Source organism: Podarcis raffonei, chromosome 1 (assembly GCF_027172205.1).
Source record: "Podarcis raffonei isolate rPodRaf1 chromosome 1, rPodRaf1.pri, whole genome shotgun sequence".
Classification (NCBI taxonomy): Eukaryota; Metazoa; Chordata; class Lepidosauria; order Squamata; family Lacertidae; genus Podarcis; species Podarcis raffonei.
In genome coordinates this window covers 108478805-108497247 of record NC_070602.1, presented here as the reverse complement: position 1 = coordinate 108497247, position 18443 = coordinate 108478805, and the positions used below count along the sequence as shown (strand labels likewise).

Below are 18443 nucleotides of genomic sequence, written 5' to 3'. Positions count from 1 at the left end.
TGTATTTTCCATGGCAATTTGGTGCATAATGCTTCATATAGAGTAGTCACAAGTGGGGTGCAGTGTGGAGTTCTTCTGTTCAGAGTTTTGGCCACTCCACACACATACACACCAACCAGTCTACATTTTGTTCGCATAGATCACCTCAGTTCTCACTGGGCTGTTCTGATTTCTTCTGTCTCTGTTTTGGGGTCTCTCTCTCTCTCTCTGTGTGTGTGTGTGTGAGAGAGAGAGAGGGGGGGGGGAAGGAAAAACACTTGACTGCCCAGTTCCAGCTATGTTAAAATCTTGTATTTGTGGCTGCCCAGTTCCAGCTATGTTAAAATCTTGTATTATATGCCAGTCTCAGTTTTGACCCTTGGGTTATTTACAAATAGCATCTTAGTGTGAACCAGGAAATGAACTATCCAGAAAACAAGATGGTTCTCTCCACACCTCCACATCTCCTTCTTCATCTCACTTTCCCATACACACTCTTTCTCTTTCTCACACATGAATGTTTCTCCCTGTAAGTTCTCCCTCCCCCAAAAGATGCTTCGTATTCCTGCAAACCTCAAGGTTACCCAGAGTCAGTTGATCGCTCCCTCTTGTGTTTGTGGCTGGTGCCATTTTGTCTACATCTGTATGATCACAGGAATACTTTAATCAGAAACAGAATGCTGTTGGTTACTTTTCTGTGAAATGTTAAAATGTTAAATTGTTGTATTTTTAATCACATAATGATTTCATTGGCAACATGTGTAATGTGTTTTATTTCCTTTTTGCAAATATTGGATACAAATGTGATTTTGAATAGAGCTAAGAGAACTGGGCACTATAGCAGAAAAAGATACTTGCAGATATGGGTCCATTGACATGTTCAACCTTCAATGTCATATCTTTATTGCAGAGAGCCTTTCAGGAATGATTCACAAATATATGCCTCGTAGCAACAGAGGCTATTTTTGTCAAAAGCCAACTTCCAATGGCTGATTAAAGTGAAAATTTGGATTCAGTGGCACCAAAATATATCAGATGAGTTGAGTCATGTAAATTGAGACCTTTGGTGACCCTCTTCTACAGTAAGACTTCTCCAGACTATGGGATGTGCTTGTATTATTCTAGACCACCAGCCACATTTTAACTACAGATTGATGAAACCTGGTATTTCTATTCTGTGTTCACATATGTTTGCTAAAAAGTCCATTCTGTTCTGTTTCTGCATTTATCTGTAATTAAACACACACACACACACACACACACACACACACAATCTGTGTTTTAAAAACTATTTAAAAATGTATTTTCCTTGAAAAAGCATATTTCTAAATATACTTAGCATCCAAATATACAATTTAAAGCACATACTGTACACACACACATCCATCTCAATTTGAGCCAGAAAGTGTTAGGAAGGAGAGCTGGTGGATAACTAAATTATAATCTACACATTACTCCAGAGGAGCTGCTTGGGTAAGTTCATACTGGAATTTCCATTGGTCAAATTTCCTTAAGAAGTCCTTTTTTGTTTTGTTTTGTTTTAATGCTGGGTCCACAATCACTATGGTTTTACTCAGTGTTATTGTGATGCTCAATTTTTAAAACCACATGCAATGGGGCATTGCAGCCTTTTTATCCTTAAACTATTACTCTGCTTTCTGGTCTGTGCGGCTTTACAGAACAAAGGTTGCAGGACTGACCACTGCAGAAACTGCAGTGGCCTGACTAGAGTTCAGCACAGGCATTTTCCTGCGGTCTTTGTGCTTCATTGGTTTTTTTGTCCAAAGCTGTATTCATTCGCCTTTCTGCAAAGGTGAAATGTGGCTGCTTTATTTGCCCCCATCTTCTCTCTTCTCTATTTGAATTGCACAACACCATTTATTCATCCCCATGGTCTGTTGCTACATAGCCATGGTCTGTCTGTGTCTGTTTCTTGATGCAACAGAAATGTCTGCATCTAAACCAAAAAACCTTGCAAATGAAGCAATGAACTTAATTTTTTTTTCTTAAGTTATGTTCTACTTCAGTTAGAAACAACAACTAATTTTTGACTAAAGGGCAAAAAGAAAAGTCACTGGAATAACAGCATATGATCACTCTGGTTTCTCTTCATATCGTACAAATCCATCTAATGACATGTGATCACTTTCAGTTTTATTTCTTAGCATCTCCCTTGCACTCTCTGATCCCTAAGTAGTTCTTTTACCCCTTTTCTTTCAGAAAACACCCCTGTTAGCAGTGTTTATGTCCCTGCCTATCTGCAGCTGTTGGGGACAACTGTGTATATACATATAGTCAGTGCTTTTTTTTTGTGAGTATGCAGGGGTATGCATACCCCTAAGCATTATGTGAATCTTTGTACTTTTGTCCATTTATTGTATTTATTTTTCCTAATTTGAACTATAAAATGGTGATTTTCTTCAGTCAAAATGAGAATACAGTGGACGCTCAGGTTGCGAACGTGAACCGTGTGGGATGCACGTTCGCAACCTGCAGCGGCATGTCTGTGCACGCACGGGTTGCGTTTTGGTGCACATGTGCTTCTGCACATGCGCAACCGCCGACACCCGGAAGTAACCCGTTCTAGTACTTCTGGGTTTTGGCGGTCCGCAACCCAAAAAAATGCAACCTGAAGCATCTGTAACCCGAGGTATGACTGTACCCCTAAACATTTGTTTTAGAAAAAAGCACTGCATATAGCATACACACACACACACACACACACTACAAAAACACAAAAGCATGTAATAACCAACCAACCAACCAACCAACCACCCCCTATTTCATTTACATACATGCACATCAATGAAATATATCTCTGAATGAAATGGGGGGTGGGTTATGAGTCTGTTTCTTATTACGCTATGTGTTTTTTTTGTGCTTTTATACTATAAACCACCCTGTGATCCTTGGATGAAGGGTGTTATTTTATTTTATTTTATTATTTTATATATCTATACAATTCTAAAACACTGGATGAAAACCTTTGCAAGTCAAGACTCAGCTTTTATAAAACACCTATATTAATCATAGCAAAAGTTTCACGTTTTACATGTGAAATATACTCAGAGTCGCAAAGTGATTTCATGCTCTTTATTCAGCTCATAGTGGTGAGGAGGAATGAAAGAATGTCCCCTCAAAGTATCTGCTTTATATACATTATTTACACAATGGGCTGCACATGATTGGCTAATTCCGGAATTCTACTGTAAGCCAATCAGGTTGTGGATTCACTTCTATCTGGAGCATGATTGGGTGGTTCCTGCCAACCAATCATACTGCTGCATTGTTCTAGGACCAATCAGACTGCTGCATTCTGAATCCTATTGTTCTAGGACCAATCAGACTGCTGCCTTTTGGATCCTATTGTTCTAGGACCAATCAGACTGCTGCAGTTTGGATCCTATTCAACTCAGTATATAACAACATGCCTAAGCCTGGACAACTTGTTGAGGAGAATGCAAGTCAACACCACTGTGTATTACAGGCCATCTCATACCTGGCGACCCACTCCACTTATTTCTGAAAGGCCTGAGAAGCTTTGACATCCAGAGGTTTTAGAGTTCTCCTCCATGAGCTTCCATATTTATTTTATTGATTGTATTTATATCCTCTCCCCCCCCCCCCGGGGGAGGTATATATTCATCTCCTCCTTTTAATCCTGTGAGGCAGAATGAGAGGAAGTGATTGTTTGGCTGAAGACCATCCACAGGTTTCATGGTTAAGTCGGGATTTGAACCTGGGTCTCCCTCATCCCCCTCCAACACTCTGACAGCTGGCTCTCTGCACATGTGCTCTGCATTTAGCTTATGTGCATTCACTAGTTGCCCAGGCTTGCACGTGGCCATGACTGCACTTGACTCATGCTAGGGCTGAACTAGATGTAATGGTGATTTGGGCTAAGCTGGGCATGGCTTGTTTAAAACTAGCTCTGACCCAGGACACATTCAGTTGTGGGTGAGGGGGGAAAGACAAGATTTGGAGAAATTATGCCCTCCCACTGCCCACAACGGGACGTGGGTGGCACTGTGGTCTAAACCACAGAGCCTAGGGCTTGCCGATCAGAAGGTCGGCAGTTTGAATCCCCGCGACAGGGTGAGCTCCCGTTGCTTGGTCCCTGCTCCTGCCAACCTAGCAGTTCGAAAGCACACAGTGCAAGTAGATAAATAGGTACCGCTCCAGCGGGAAGGTAAATGGTGTTTCCATGCGCTGCTCTGGTTTGCCAGAAGCTTAGTCATGCTGGCCACATGACCCGGAAGCTGTACGCCGGCTCCCTCAGCCAGTAAAGTGAGATGAGCGCTGCAACTCGAGAGTCGCCCGAGACTGGACCTAATGGTCAGGGGTCCCTTTACCTTTACGTTACTGCCCTCAATGGTTCTCTCTGCAGTCTGTGCCCCCTTCTCAAGGCATTCTTCAAGCTGAGCTCTTGAGGTGAAATAGGAGCTTACCTAGGAGAAATTTGTTGCAAGGGGCAGGGGAGAGGCAATAAATGAGTACAGGAGAGGTTCAATCTTGCACCTTTTTGCTCAAAAAAAAAAATCACCTCCCCCTGCATTTTAAAAATAAATAGGGCAGAAAATCCCCCATAATCCCCTCTAGTTTAACCCTAGGTTCTGATTATACCTTTTCGTTTTGAAAGTTCCATAATAAGCAGCTATAAAGAGAACTTGAAAATTCTGCATAACAGCAGCGTGTTTCGTTTCACGCAGAGGAAAGAAAAATCTCTGCAGGCATTCAGCCACAAGAGGGTGGTGTTGGAACTAAAACGCTAATAGATGACACTATTTTCATATACTGCACCTCCCTTTAATCAATACTGTTGCGCTGTAAATATTTAATGAAAGACATTAATGATTATTAGTCTCCATCCCCACACCCAATGACTATCAGTGGTGCAGATTTGCAGAGAAAATGACAAAAACAATAATTAACACAAATAACTCTATTCATTGACTGCAACATTTGCAGGGGGCCTTTAAGGGAGCCCAGCCAGCCTTGTCCCAACCTTAACATTGGTGACAAGGGATGCTTATACTTCCTTTAAAAAGAAAAATAAGTTAAAGGCAGGCAATTCACACAATAAAGTGATTTTTCAAGCTGTTGCTGTGCCTATCTTTGCTGGTCATGAAAGCTGTTTTGCAAAATGTTTATATTAAACTTTTCTGTTGACTCTGGCAGAAGGCTTGTCAGGCATACCCACATGTAAAGAGTGGAGAATTGGGTGTCTGTTCAGAAGAAAATGGACAAATTATCTGTCTCTCCCCCCTCCCCCACTTTGGTTATACACAAAGACGTTATTGTCACTTGTCTGTCTCAGCCCTTCCCTGCAGGCATGATAAGCAGACGGCTATTTTCTTTTAATTTTCTTCAACAACACAGAAATGCTTATGATTATTGTGGAGTCAGGAAAAGTTTAGTTTCACCAAGTGCCGCATAGTGTTGCGTTTAGTTATTTAGTATATATCTCTCTGCCGTATCTATCTTTCTTTTTTCCTCCTCCACTCATGCCCTGAATGCCTACTAGCACTTGTCAGATGCAGCTAAATATTACCTTCTTATATTAAACAGAAGGGTAAAAACTCTTTACAGAAAGCGCAGCTGACAGCTCTCAACGTGAGCTGAATGATCACTCCCAATTGTAATCGATTCTGTAAGTACTGAACACAAACCCCCAGGCAATTGAAGAAAATAGGATGATGAAGGACTGCAAACTAATACGTTACACATCTTCATTGATTAACCATTGATTAACCATTATTTTCCTGAATGACAAACAGCCAGTGGTAAAGTAAGTGAAGCTGATGATTTATTTACATGTTAGAGGGAAGATGACTTCTTTATTCAGCTGATTGTGAGCTAATGCTGAGGCAGGAGACTGCAACAGTTTAGGAATAAGGGGCCGGCTTCTAATCTTTGCTGGCATCGTGCCTGGATTTTTCAGCATGTTTTTATTAGAGAGGAATTTAGCTTGACTGGAAAACAATCAGCTAAATTCAAACAGAGATGATACGGCACGGCACCTGCAGTATAACTACATTTAAGGAGGAGATCGTTTTATAGACTCGGTATTTACAAGAATATTGATCTGTGTTTATTGAACTTTTAATTTAATTCTCTGTTTTGCTCAGCGCCTTATTGGCAATTAAGCACAATTGCATAAATGGCAGAATAGAAGTTTTTAAATACACTTTGCATGTACATTGTTGAGAGAGAGTGAGTGAGTTTGGAACTGTAGCAAAGCCATGGTTTGGGGTTTGTTTGTTTCCCAGATCTTCAAACCCATCCATCTATTTGAAGATTTTAGCATAAATCAAGCATCTAATTATAATCAGTCTCCCATTAATACAGTAATAAGTAAAACTGATTGCAGTGGCATAAAGCATTACCAGTCATATCAACTTATGTGCAGTCCAGCTGACCCCTTTGCATTTAGATTCTTGAATCCAACAAAAACCGCCTTATAGATACATAATTGATTCCCACGCTTGTACCACATGGTGTGTGTGTGTGTGTGTGTGTGTTTGAGATGTAATATTAAGGCCATTTCATCTGTTTAAAGATCTGTGGACAACATCTGTCACTAATTAGTGATAAATCATTGCGATTCTTCACTTTTCTTTGTCACAACATTAATCAGAAGGAGCTCTTTGGTGAGCTCTTTGGGGTTTAATGTCTATATAATACGTGCTACTTCGTAGGAATTCTGCTGTAAAGTAGTGTTAATTAATATCCACTTAATAGAGTGAGCTGAGATATACATCATGGTTAGCACTCAGAATGGGTTTCTGTGGAAAATGTACATGCTTTCAGTGTACATAGTTTAAGACAATCTGTTTCCAACAAAGAGAAATGGCCTTTATTGATGAAGTTAATTCTAGTTTCACCTGAATTTACACACACACACACACACAGAGAGAGAGAGAGAGAGAGAGCGCGCAATTTGGACCCAGTGCCTGAGTAATTATTGAGACATCAATAACACAAATTATGCATTTACATAGTTTTTAGTAACTCCAATAGATTTCTAGATTTGTGAGTTAATAATTGAGCACTATCCCTTCCAGTTTTGCCAGCCCTTCCCAGATCAAGGTTATGTTCCTTTAACGTTGTATAAGAGTGAAAGTTCTCCCAGATATTGTCTTTTCCCTATGAGTATTCTTTTTTTAAAAAAAAATCAATTGTTACATTTCTATTAACAGATTTCCAAAACTGGGCTTGCTCTCTTACGTTTGAATTTAGCAAAAACAAAACAAAACAAAACAGAAGAACAATCAATGACCCTCTTCCTGGTACCAATTTAACTTTGGTTCTCATTTACTGTTTGCTTTTAATGATACCTTGTACTGTAATCAAATCATTCTTTTGGATGAAGGATCCATTAACAGGATTGTTTCAGGTTTCTCATGAAGTGAGAAACATTTATGCGAACAGTTCAAAACATAGAGCAAAGCTGCAATCCTACATGTGGTTTCTTGTAAGTAACTCCCATTCATGGGACTTATTTCCAAGTAAATGTGGACAGGATTAGGCTCCATGTTAGGAAGGAACTCAGCATGTTGTTTTGGCCTTGCTTTTGTTTCCCCACCCCCCTAAGATTTTATTAACCCTTTTTCATAATACAATAAGATAAAAAGAAACCAATCCAAATAAAAACAAATACAGAGAAAGAAGGAGAAAAGAAAACACAGAGTCCTCTTTCAAAGGTAGCTCTTAACCCTTGTCAACCACAGAAAATGGCGGACCCTACAAGCTCTCACCTGGGAGTTTTCTTCTCTCTCACCCTGAGAGATCTTCACTTCCTTGTTGATTTTCTTTTTTGAGATTGTGTGCTTCTATAGTCTGTCAAACATGTACACATACTAAAAACCTGTTGAAGTAGGTGTTATAAAGTGCACGTGGAAATAGCAGTTTCACATAAGTAAGCAGATATAGTGGTTAGAAACCTAACTATTCAAAAGCATTTACCCTTTAAAGAGTATATTCTTCTCTAAGGAGTTTATGGTTTGAGGGTTTGAGCTCAATGGGAGTGAAGGAGATAATTTCATAACAGCTCCGCGGTAAAAAAAAGAAAAAGATTTTGGACTAATGCCTTCCCTTTTATAAGTAAACCAGAATCAATAGTACCATTTAGCTTTGAACATCTAGGCCCTGGATATTTGGCTTCAGGCAAGGAAAATATCTCCCCATGCAGGAGCCTGCTCTCTGGAAGGGGTATGTATGTCCATTTGGCAGAATTCATTTATCTCACCTGCTAATCAGCACAATATTCTGTTGCCCACCATGTGAGTCCAGTTATGTATCATAATAGCCATCACTGGTGGTTTTTTAAATGGAGACTAAAAAACACACTCCAGAAAAATCACACTTGCACTTTTGTATCAAACGTCACATGGGGAAAAGCTGACGGGACAAGTCACACAAAACTGTATATTTCTATCTAGGGTCAAACAAATCTGTCAGTTTCAGTTTCCTACTTGCCTCTTCATGAAAATTTTCACTTCATGAAAATTTGTCAGTATTATTATTATTTATCATCATCATCATCATTATTATTTCAATTTATATACCACCTTTTATCAGAAGATCCGGGGTGGTATACAACATTAAAAACACATTACAGAACATCAATGATAAAAACACAATCAAAACGTAACAATCTACATACAGTTTTTATGTGAAAATTGGCTTTGTACGCATTTATGCATGCAACTTTGCCTAATATAACAGTGCACGTATTGTATGTTGTTTTCAGCAGTGTAAACATTCTTGAACGTACTTTCTCCTAATAAGCATTTTTTGTTCACATCATTTGGTTGAATGCAAAATTCAAACAAGTGCAAATTGTGCATATGACAACTGCTTTTCAGTTTGCATATTCTTTCAGGAATTGTGAATTAGGTAGGTTTGGATTAAAATCTGAACTGACCCATTCCCCCCCCCCTTAGTTCTATCCTTCTTTGGCGCTCAGAATCTTACAGAGGAACAGGAAAAGCATCTGTGGAGTATGGTTTCCTTAAGCAAAATGAAAACTAGAAGTGAAATCTTATGATTTATGATGAGATTTTTTTTTAAAAAAAGCTACTCACATGAATTATTCCACCAATGAGATTTTAATGGAACTACTGAAAAGGAGAAAAAATGCCTTGCTTCATGTATGTGATTTCCCCCCCTGATTTTTTTTTTGCATTGGAATAACAAGAAGTATTTTGGATTTCAACCTTTCCTCATTAAGTGTCAAAAATATAGTTTGAACTCATGTGTAGCAGACTTTCCCTTTCAGTCTCTGCAGGTATATTTAATATCTTTACATTTTTAATGAAAATGTAGCTGTCAGTTTAAAACTAATTTGGATGGACAGCAATAAAATGCAAACCTCACTTCAAATTAGAATTTTCAGTGCGGATTTCCAATAGAAAGTAATTGCTGACAATAGGAAATGACAAATTACTAATTACTTAGTTCAATTAGACTTTTGTGCCTTTGGTCCTAAGTGGCAAGCATACAGCAAATCTTGCACTTTTATAACAATTAATGACACTAAAACTATTTAAACTGCCAACAGATGTGAGTAAGAAGACATGAATTGAAACTTACTTAATTTACATACTACCCTGATTTTATTTCGAGTAAATGGTGTTTAATTTTTATGTTACAATTAAATATCACTAGCATAGTGTGATTTCTGCAGGATGTTTTTGGAACAAAATGCTGGTGCTGACGTTTGTTCCTCTCCTTATCGCAGCAATATTTACAGTAAAGAGATTGCATAACGTAAAGAGAGAATAGAATATAATTTTTTATCTAGAGAGGTAACTTGCGGGACTTACAAAATGGAAGCTCTTTGTCATATTAATTATAACACGAGGCTGTTATGGTTGAAATTCATGCCGCTGAACAAGAATTGGTTTAGTTTCTAATAGTACAGGGCTGTCAAACTCTTCCCCTCCTTTCCCTATTAAGACAGAATTTCCATTTTTCATCCTCCCCACAACCCTTTCTCCCGTGCTGCTCTGCTGTAACTTACAAGAGCAAATCCTTTCAGTGGTTTATCTACAACTTCAGCAACCATTTATTTAAACTTGAGGGCTACAGCAAGTAGACTTTCCGCACACCCCTCCCCTCATATCTTTAGGCGTGAAGCTTCAACTATTCTGAGCCCAGAAAGGCCGCAACCGAAAATGGGGTACTTGTCAATTTTCTGCCTGTCATCATGCAACTTTTAAAGGTACCAGAGTCTTGCGGGAGGGGAAGTGTCAAACTTAGCAGCAAATACAGTCAAAACTAGGCAGGAAGCAGAAGTTCTGTGGAAAGTCTTAGGACCACACCACACCACAGCAGTTCCAATGTCCGATACACAAAGCTGTTTTAAGGAGGAGAGGAAGAAAAGGAGAAGTCTAAAAGCAACAGTGTGTATATGAGTGGGGCTGGGTGATCTATGGCTTGGAACATTTTGTTCCAAAGGTTATTGGCAAAGTGTGTCTTTATGGTACCTGGTGTGTGAAGGGCGACTTGAGGAGGATGCAACAGGGCAGACGTGTGCCCTTCCAATCAGTCTGATTGGACTGATCGGAAAGATGAATGCCTGTTTCATCCTCCTCACACCAGCCTGCCAGCAACCCCCCCCCCCAATGTGTGCGGGGCCATTGCCCCGGCAGCCCCCCAGACTCCTCCCCTGATCCCCAGCCAACCTGGACAACCAGTTTTCACCCCAGGTCTAAATCCTTCCGCCTCCTGAGGATTCAAGATTCATCTGTTGACTGTGTTGCCTTGGCAACTCTTCCACCTTCAAGCTGCAGAAGGGGAGGTTTGGTTTTTTACATCAGGGCCTCCCACTCCTGTGGTTTGGACAGTTCTGTGCTTAAATGTCTTGAACTGTCACAATGCCTCTAGCTTGACTCACAGCTGGTGACTTTTGTCTTGCTTCCTCTGACATACTCAGTAAGACGCCTTTTGGCTTCAGGTCTCTGGCAACCTTACTGAGCTCTGTCACTAACTACAGGGCTCTTGCTTTGTGGTCATAATACACGTACCATTCGTTCTGCAGGCTCCAGAGGAAGTGAAATAGATAGGTGTGGGGAAAGAGATTTGTCACCTGAATTGAGGCTCACAGAGATGTCACCATCAGTTAAGCACCAGTGATAATTTCTGGGAGGAGGAGGTTTAGCCTAGTATGCATTAGTTTTCATGCTTATCATGCAGAAATAATAACATATAAATAGCTATAGCTATAAAACAGCACATCAACACCTTCTAGTCATCCAGCCATGGAGCCGTCTAGTCAGACAGATAGTGACGATTTTGTTTGCAGAAGATGGAGAAGGAGTCTTTTCTGTGATGGCCTCCCACCCTCTTGAATGCTAGCACCTCTTTTAGATGCTTTAAGTTGTTTTATTTGCTCTGGCATTTCAGTATAATGTTACGGATTACCAGCTTGGTCATCTTCACTTCCATGCCAAGTTTACCTAATCCAAAGTTTGTTTTAGCATCTGAGCTGGGACTCATGGTTAAGCCAAGATTTGTTCTGCCTGATTTAACCCTAGTGGTTTAATAAATAAACAAATAAAGCCATCATTGGAATTTTATTGAAAGGCAAAATACAAAATCACTAGAATAAATGAATCCTTAAAATAAAACAATATTATTTATATGCAGTTGGAATGACTACATCTTCATCAGCACAGAAGGGTCACAGGGTCCAAAATGAGCAACACTGGTTTCGGACAACTCTGATGTTTTATTTAATCATTCCATATTTCTCTTTTTCGTCCTCCTCCTCCTTTCTATTCTCCATGGCCTCCAACAACCCAACTTTAGGAATCTGAGATATAGCTGAGACCAAACCCTTTAAAAGAGGAGAGAAAGGAAAAGCTTATGTATGGGGTAGGATCTGATGAAGGATGAAAGAAAGAAAGACTTTCACAGCTGTAGGACGATACCTGGAGGAAGGATGCAGAAAGTGGCCTAATTAGAAGAAACATGAGGAAGGCAGATGGTGGAGAAAGCAAAGAAAGGGTCAAAGATACCAGACTGACTATATAGTCATAAAGGAATATATAAGACTATAGGAATGGTCTCATGGATCATGAGAGGAGAATGTTTAGAATGATTAATGATTTAATCATGCAGAAGAAGACAATGAGAGAGAATATAATTCCCTTCCCATTTCCATCATATTTATTGAGTTTCCAGCAACAGGGGAAATGTGTTGTTCTTGGGCACTTCACCTATTCTACAATGCAGCGAACGAGAGTGCCTAAGCTGTGAAATATTAACCCAGGCAAACAGAGAGATGTTAGAGAAATATATCTGATATTCAGGGGTATAAAAGTAACCAATTCTTAATGTATGAAGCATCAAAATTCTCATTTTCACTTATTTTATCTTATGCCTCCGTTCTTATTTGCAGGCAGGGGTGGGGAGCCTGTGGCCCTCCAAATGTTGCTGCCCTAAGAGCAACAGCCAGCATGCCAAACATTCAGGAATGGTGGGAGTTTGGACGGTTGCAAGTTCACCATCCCTGCTATGGAGCAAACCAGGGCAACACGGCAGCTGCTGCACTTAAGGGGTAATGAGTGTGAGTGATGAGCTGCGAAGCATCCAGGTAAAATCTCACCTTGGCAATGAACTCACCAGGTAGCCTTGAATAAGGCACTATTTCTCAGCTTCTCCATGTGGAATGAACAATATTGATCCTGTTTATCTTAGTCATGGGGCTCCACAAATTTTGGCTTGACTTCATAACTGTCTCCCAACTTGGTGGTTTGCTGGTTTGGTGTTCTAGGTGCTTCCACCATGCATTTCCCAAGGATATAATCCCTCTGTCACTGGTGTGAAGGTGTGGGAACAAATGCTGCCTTTTATCTCTGACCTCAGTGCTGTGGCGTTTAGCCCTCAGATTGGAGATGAAAGATCCCTCTGACCGCTCTTTAGAGATTTTCTCTACAGGGTTGCTAGAAGGATCTTTTATCTCCTAATCAGAGGGATGCTCTCTGGCTGGTGGCGACACTTACCGTGGCTTGTTGGGTTGGATCCAGTCCATGGATTGTTAGCCACCCTTGGCATAAATACTAAGTGTTATTAAAAGCATAAATACCTTTACAGCAGTACATGTATTTTAATAAAAAGATGTCCAAGAACAAAGATACATAGTGGTTATAATTGAGCTTCAGGGTGATGAGAATGTTAGGAATGCACAGCTGACCATAGCTTCTCATTACGTCAGTGGCGTAGCGTGGGGGGTGCAGGGGGGCCGGCCGCACCGGGCGCAACATCTGGGGGTTAGGGTTAGGGTGCGCAAATCCACGAGTTAGGGGGCGCAAATTACTTGCCTTGCCCCGGGTGCTGACAACCCACACTACGCCACTGCATTACGTCAAAGAAACCGTGGTTAATGGCTTCCAAACAAGCCAAGCTATGGGACCCATTGGTTTCTATTTTTGCTTTTTTGAAAGTCATTAACCATCATTTCCCAGTTCAGACATAAGGAAGCTATGGTTAGCTGCTGCTTCCTGGCTTTCTTTCCCACTCACAGAAAAGAAAGAGTAAAGTAAGAGCAAAGGACTTGAGTTTATGTATGCCCTGGCTTATTAAGCCAGGAGCTGATCATATGCACCAGATACATGTATTTGAAGCAGTATATGCAAAAGAAGAAACAAAACTGAAAGAGGAGAAAAGTTGAGCCATCTCTTAAAAGCCCTTCAAAAATTAAAATGGAAACAGAGGGAAAATGAGACAGAGTCGGGGAAGCTAATATAATACCCACCAAGTGTCCCAGAAAAAAAGCAACACCCCATTTTATTGCGTGAGATCAAGGCGGCCATTTTGTTGTAATCTTGCCTTGAAAAAGAAATAAGAAATGCTTGGGGCGAGATCATGGCACAGGTCATGTGACTCACCCCAGGAGTACATTCCGGAAGACCTGCATCCAGGTTTTTGATGTGGAAATGTTGGATGGTATGTAATATATATAATCCCAAGAGGACTGAGGAGAGGGAGGAAAGTCTGAGGTAAGAGTTAGAGGGAAATGTCAAATGCAGGGACCTACACATACTCTTCTGTATCTGGCTACTTGGAAGGAAGATCCATTGGATTCCATAGGGCCCACTCCCAGGTGCATGGCTATAGGACAGCAGCCTCAGACTTCTTTTTACAGTGGTACCTCGGGTTACATACACTTCAGGTTACATACGCTTCAGGTTACAGACTCCGCTAACCCAGAAATAGTGCTTCAGGTTAAGAACTTTGCTTCAGGATAAGAACAGAAATCGTGCTCCGGTGGCGTGGCAGCAGCAGGAGGCCCCATTAGCTAAAGTGGTGCTTCAGGTTAAGAACAGTTTCAGGTTAAGAACAGACCTCTGGAACGAATTAAGTACTTAACCTGAGGTACCACTGTATTTGGAAGCGAGGGTCATCACCCAGATAGGCAAATGGCCTCACCCTATGGGCTGCTGCACTGAGACCTTTTCACACAGAGATAATTCAGGCCTCTGTTCTCATGGAGCCTTAGCTTTCTGCAAGTAACGCCCCTCCGTAGGCAACGCATTACCACTGACTGACCCCACTTGTCTACATCTTCCCAAATCTGCCCTTCCAACCTCTATGCGCCTTTACAGGCCCAGCCACGTTGCTCCCTCTTTAGCCTCATATTAGCATTGCCGCTTCCCTTCCTTTTTTATATATTTCACCAGCTGTGTTGCTTCTATCACTTTACTTCTCACTCTTCCTTCGCCAGCTGTTGAAAGAAATATGGTACACAAGTCCCATTACTATAGTGCAATTTTTAAATGCAAGGTGTTCTGAGGCAGTTGAAGTAATTATCTATGAAATATGGAAGCATGCATAGGACAACTTGCTTTCTTGAGTATGGCTTCCCTCTTTCCAATTGCTGCTCTATGGCCATCATAACTTTAATTCTGCACAGACCCTTCCCTCCTCCTCCCCCCTCTCCCCCTCCCTTTCTAGCGGACTGGTTTGTTTCACGACTTGCCATCTCTCTCCAGTGTTACTGTAAAAAGGTTTTCAATTTCCTCACCGGTTGACTGAAAGGCTGTTTGCTGAATATATAAGGGCCTAACCAGAGCTCAGTATAGGGATCTGAGGAGGATTACTAAGGATTCTAGGGCATTTTGATTCTGTCCAAAATTACTTTCAGGCATACGTATCAGATGGCTTGGCTGCGTCTGATGGATCAAGGGGACACTGTGAGAGTAAGAAAGAGAAGGTGAAAAGGATAAAGGAGGGATCGAGGACAAAAGGAAGATCATACAGCAGTAGGGAAAGAGAAGGGAAGCCGAGAGCAATATCTTACTTTTATTGTGAACTTTTATTTCTGCAGTTTAGACAAAAAAAAAAAAAGTGAGAAATACCCAATTCAGTATACTACAAAGAGGTAGATAAACCCAATCCACCTAAGACAGAAAAAAAGGTGGGGCGGGAGACTCGTTTTTAACCATTGTAACATGAAGTTGGGTATTTTAAAATGCTTGCGGAATGTTGCATCGCTTCTGTTGAACATAAAAATGATCCAAACTAGAATGCCCAGATTGTTGCAGGTACAATTCTCAAAACTAGTCTTATTTAAAACAACAAACCAACCAACCAACCAACCCTGTTTGGTTATGCAGGACCAGTGATGGATCTGCTTTTTTTTCTTAAGGAACACAAATGTTTAAGGGCTGCCTTAAGCGCATCTTGTTTCCCACATGGATTGCACTTCTGTTTAGGAAAGAGCATATGTAATTCACACATCGATTGCCACTTGTAGCAACCGCACACACTTCTGTTTTGCTGGGAAGCTGTGATTGGCCTTGGCTTCTTAGCGCATACAACACAAAATTGATGCAAGTGTGTCAGCCATGTCTGGTGGTCTGTGAGTGTCTGCTTTTCCTCTTCCACAGGTAAAAGTATGCCCTATGTTGTAGATTTGTAATTTTTAAAGTGCCCCCCCAAAAAAAACCGAGAGGGGGAAACTTCTTTGCGATAAAGTCCTGTTACAGTTTAAATCCCTTCAGAGTTTTTTTCCCCCTTTAAAGATTTCCCAGATGTTTCTTTTTTTGCTGAAGTCTGCATTTTACAAATACATAAGTACTCTGCTGAGTCTATGGCTGTAACCTCTCTGGGACAGGGGACTTGCCTAGCTGTCTTTTCAGTTATTTGTTAGTGCTAGCCACTAGACAATTGAGCCCTGACCCTTGATTGGGAACACTGTGCCCACAGTAGGAATAATAAATAGCAATAACAATGACTAAATATATAAATGACAGTTAAATGTTCCATTCCGTGAGCACTTAACAGCCATTTTCAAACCATGGTGCAAGGCGTGTACAATCATATACTTGAAGAAAAGAGGGTCTTTCCTATAAATATAAAAAATAATTTAATATTAAAAAGTGGATATAGCGCAGCAAGCCTTGTAAACGTTGCAGTAGCTGGAAGCCTGGAATACAAACAGAGGTAAAACTTTAATGAGCATTGATTAGTATCCAGTGGATATAGATCCTAATTGCATGCATTTTTACTTGGTAAGTAAATCCACTGATTTGAGTTGAACTTACTGCTAGGAAACCCATAGTCAAAGTTTACAACCATAGCCAAAGTTCATGCATCTATTGGATATATTTAAAACTCTGTAATATAAATAAATCCTCCCCGCCACACCATTTTCATTGACCTGTATTCAGAGCCCCACAGTCCATAGTGCATGTCCGACTGCACTCAGCTTCCTCTTACCTCAGTGTCATGAAACCCAAGAGGACCCGATCACTTTCTCCCAAGGTTCCCAGTACTTACTCTTCATTGATCAGTTGCTCCCTGCTGGTGAGGACCAGGTCCAAGATAGATGGTCCCATTGCTGCTTTACTGCTTTTACCCCATTGCACCACATAGTTTCCGTCGTATATGAGGGGCTGTAATGTGTGCATATTTTGTCGCATTACGAGGGTCTGACTACATGCTAAATGAGTGACATGATTTGCAATCACGTTGTTGAGTTTTTAAACCAGTTGCGTTGGGGTGGGAGATTGTCATCAAGTTTCTGCTTCCAAACATGGTTGTGACCTTTATAACGAACAAACAATCAAACCCCACACAACATACAGCATTAGGAAAAGCTATAGTGGTGAGGAGTATTTTTTACTGAGATCGTAGCTGGAGAGAAAATTTTAAACTTTGCTTCCCCATGTAGCACTGATGACAACTCCCTACCCATACCTGGTATTTATTTATTTAAAAACTTTTATATGATGGTTAATCATGCCATTAACAGTAGTACATAAAGCTAGGACCTGAATCAATAAGAGTTCTATTTGGCATGAAGGAATTATGAAATTTGATGACATCACTCATTGTGATGGTATGTGGGGGGGGGAAGAGGGGTGTGAAAATAGCTCCTTGTTGGCTATAGGTATATATCCCAGCTCTCATTAATATGGAAGCTGCCAATTAGGCCACAGTAATGGTATGAGCCAGGCCTGTGACTGTTCCCACAGGAGCACCCCAGTTTTGGTTAATGATATTTCAGTAGGTTACTTAATTACAGGTGAAATTTGAGTGTTGAATGTGCTTTTCGACTGTGGGACAATCATTCCTTAAAAATGGACTAAGGACTCAACATACCCTTTTGTGTGTGTGTCTTTTGGTTTTGCAGTCTCTAAAGGCACCAGAGTCCGCCTTCGAACTTGCCATGGCCCAGCACTTTTGCTGGAGGAACTGGAGAGACCAGAGTCCATAAAAGGGGGTTAAAAGTTTTGGGAGACACCTGGATGAAATATCCTGTCTGGCAAGCATTTTCTGGACCAGAACAAGCTGGTTCAGGCACTTAAAAAATTAAGATCTACAGGGAATTACAACCAAAGGTGGTTGATTCCAGTGATTAGAACTGAGTTGTATCTAGTCTACATATAGGTACTCAAATCACTTGCCAAATCCTATTACTGATCCGTAACTTCATCATCAGGGAAAATATAAATATAAAGGACATTAATAAAGCCATTACCCAGAGTCTTGTTTTCTTTTAGTTTTTAAACTATTTTTTCCAGCTTATTGTGATTTTTTTTCCTGCTGCAAGCGAAATATTTTACATACCTTATGCTGTTGCTTCTTTATATGCAGGATTGATGTATTTAGTCATATTCTGTTGCATAATATGAAACAAGCGCCAATACAATTTTTGAAACAAGGTATGGTATGTGTTTACCTCTTTAAAATTCATCCTTCTCTCCCCCTACCACTTGGCCAAACTGCAGTTTTATTGCTGGATAATATGGTGAAAAGATTCATTGAAAGCGTTACCTAACAACATTGGTGGTGTTGATGAATAGTTGCAATTAATACATTCCCTTAATTAGTCTGATACCCAGAAGATGCACCTGGCAGGTCATTTAAATACTGCAATTGATTTATAGCTGCTAGAAATGATTTTACCAGCTATCTTCAGAGAGTGCAATTAGAGAGGATTTCAATTTTTT

General features: G+C 40.5%; 1 long non-coding RNA gene across 1 annotated transcript; it reads right to left on the bottom strand.

Annotated features, from left to right (window-relative positions):
* Positions 1–11542: 11542 nt before the first annotated feature.
* Positions 11543–14433, bottom strand: LOC128402933 (uncharacterized). The gene is made up of 2 exons (XR_008327809.1): positions 13742–14433; positions 11543–11821 (listed from the first exon to the last, which is right to left on the bottom strand). It is a non-coding gene; the product is annotated as an uncharacterized LOC128402933 (long non-coding RNA).
* Between the last annotated feature and the right edge of the window lie 4010 nt (positions 14434–18443).